General features: G+C 43.6%; 1 non-coding gene across 1 annotated transcript; it reads left to right on the plus strand.

The window, feature by feature from the left end:
* Window positions 1-1,993: 1,993 nt before the first annotated feature.
* LOC146172602 (Nuclear RNase P) lies at window positions 1,994-2,386 on the plus strand. Its single transcript, XR_014702612.1, has one exon.
* The last annotated feature ends 633 nt before the right edge of the window (window positions 2,387-3,019 follow it).

A 3,019-nucleotide genomic window follows, 5' to 3' on the forward strand; every position in this document is an offset into this window, starting at 1 on the left:
GTGGGTATAGTCTGGCTGATGTTGATGATGATGATGATTGAAACCTAAGTCAAGCAGGCATGAAGCAACAATTCAGCGAGTTTCAACCGCAGGAAATAACATTCCGGTCCAAAATGTAGCACATGTTTGGTAGATACCAATAATGAAGACAAACATTAACGAGATTAATACCTGAGAAGGTTTTTAGATTTACCGCAGGTATTTCCCAAAGAGATGCCTTGGACGGTAGGTAGAAAGGGGGGATTTAAAAATTACAGAATTACAAGAGGTTAATTCCTCCTTCTTTTCTTTCTCTTCTGTCTATATCTATGTTGCGTGTTTGTGTACTTGTTATAATTTTATTTATTTATTTTCTTTGGCTTCGTCGTCAGCGACATCGGCGTCTCAGGACTCCTCTCCTCGAAATTCGAGAATGAAAGCCTAACTACCCGAAAGGGAAGGAAGGAAGTAAAACTTCATTTTTTTGACCCCTACCCAAAAGGGGAAATCATGTCGACGTCTTATTATTTTTATTGTTACGTCTCACAGACACATCTCGCGGAGTCTCGCGAAAACATCTCGCGAACCCGAGGGTTTCAGCATGGTTTCTGCCGGAATAAGGCCACTCTGTGCGAAGATGGATCCCAACCCGTCCGAGCGATGTGTGTCTGCGCTTTCCAGCCAGCGGCCTTCTTCTTCGCAGGCAAGGCTTGAAAGCTTTAACATAGCGATTGGTAACTGCGTTGTTATTACATTAATAACATTAACAGGAAAGTCACCATATCAAGTAGTAGGAGGTTACCATTAGTTAAATAAACTGAAAATTCCAGAACACATTAACATAGAGCAATCTCTGTGCGAAGACTATCCTTACACGGTGCAACCTCACGTGCAGCTTGGGCGAAACAAATGCGATGTTAACGGTTTGACCAAATATTCCTGAGTAATAACAACTGTGGCTCGAGGATATGCTGGAGAGTGTTTCAGAAAAACACAGGCAACACAATAACGAACGACCGTATATGCGGAAACTTTATGCTATTGCCCGTGCTTTTCCTATTCGTTACAGATGTTATACGGGGCAAATACTAATAAAAATATATATAAAAGAGCCTAACCTTTGCCCTAAAGGTTGCAGTATATTGAACTTGATAAAAATGTCGATTTGCGGGGCTTCACTATGGTGCCGTTTTAATTTTCCGCGCCACAAAGATTTTATTAAGTGCTACAGTTATGCGCTCTGTCAAAACAGGCTGCCTCCCCACCCCGCCCTCTCATTTTTCTTATTTTTCTCTCCACCCTTCTTCTCTCGAAAGCCCTGCAGAAAGTTTGGAAAATAAATATGACGGTCTTGAAATCAAAACACATGTTCAGAAATGATGCCACGACGTTTGTGTGACATCATAAGGGGGGAAAAAAATCCACATTGAATGTTTTCATTACTAGCCATTTATTAATTTGTATTTTGTGTAGCTGCGCATAATTTGGCAAAATATGTTGCATAGCGAGAAGCAGGTTAAGGCACCGTTTTTTTATTCGTTCAAGAATAGCTGGAGCGACTAAGAGCGAAATGTTTTTTGTTTTTTTTTTTTTTTCGTTTCGTACGCGCATCATATGCGTGACGCCAGCGCACCTAAATAAGCAAACAAAGCAGCGGCAGCCGCATACAAAATTACGGGACATTTGCTTTTAACATATTAAGTGTAGGATTGAGAAAATTGGAATAAAGTGTTGACCAAATGAATCTCCTTTGTGCACAATTGGTTAGTTCACGCGGACGGGCCTCGTATAGGTCATTTAAGAGTTGCATACGCCTATTACGCAACGCAGTATTGCTTCATTTGAATAAAAGTAACGTGCCGAATAGCACCGTGATGCTGTCACAATGAGAAATAAGAGGAAATATTTAGGTGGCCACTTGGTGTTTTGATAAAGTTTTTTTCCTATAAATATGGTGTTGTTACTATGGTGTTTGACTATAGATATGGCCGCCTGTCGGCATTAGCTGACGGGTTCCGGGGTGATGCTTGCATAAGGGGACACCTCCAGAGCACACTGTTGCTCGAATTGCTTCCCCTGGGAAGGTCTGAGACAGGAGCCCGCCCTGCGAAGGCCCTAGGCGGGTCCCAACCGAGAGGTCGGTCGGCTCCACAGACAGGAGCCCGCCCTGCGAAGGCCCTAGGCGGGTCCCAACCGAGAGGTCGGTCGGCTCCACAAGAAACGTACGCCGCGGGGTTCGGTTGAGGGAGGAGGATGCCTGCGCTCTTACCGGCCTAGGCGTGACCGAAGGGCCCCGGTCGGCCGTTGGAACGGACCGTGGCTGGCGTTCTGAGCTCGATTTTGCAAGGTGCCGCACTCGCATTTGTGCGAGGTGAGCATAACTCAATTCAGACTACTCCATCTCGGAGCCCCCCTTTTTTTTCTTTCCGATTTTTTTTTTTACTTGTGCTGGCTTGGGGGTCGCAAAGAGAGTTTCCCGCTTCTCTAGGCACTCGCTCCATACCATATAATCGAGATAACGGGCTCCACTTTGAACAGTGTGTACTGAACACTGATTACGGCATGGCATTGAACCTTCATTGATTATGAAGATTGTGGTCAGTTAAGCTTTCCCGAAAATTCGGGCTTTTATTCAACATAAACTCTTTCTTTAAGGGATAGCTTACATAGCTCATCCAGCCGAAAAGCCATAGGCGCCGTAGTACTAGTTGTAGTTGTCGGCCCCTTTTGCCGGGAACAACTGAAAGGCTGCGTAAAATATCGCACCGTGGTTTTTGGGCTTCCGGTGATCGATGATTTACTGGTGATCGATGATTTACGATGAGTTAAGGAAATCATTGCGATAATTGATGAATTTGAGAAATTTAAAAAATGAAAAAGTTGTGAATAGGGTGGCCCAAAAGTGTCAAAATGATCGCAGTACAAGTCAATGCTTGATGATGCTAATTAGGAAATTCGGCATGCGTAAATGATCAATTAAGTATTTCAGATAATTAGAAAAATATGAAAACTTAGAAAAAGGGGCTTCAAAGGTATCAAA

The sequence above is a fragment of the Amblyomma maculatum genome, unplaced genomic scaffold (assembly GCF_055883805.1).
Source record: "Amblyomma maculatum isolate TAMU_Amacu unplaced genomic scaffold, ASM5588380v1 scaffold_13, whole genome shotgun sequence".
In the NCBI taxonomy this organism is placed as follows: Eukaryota; Metazoa; Arthropoda; class Arachnida; order Ixodida; family Ixodidae; genus Amblyomma; species Amblyomma maculatum.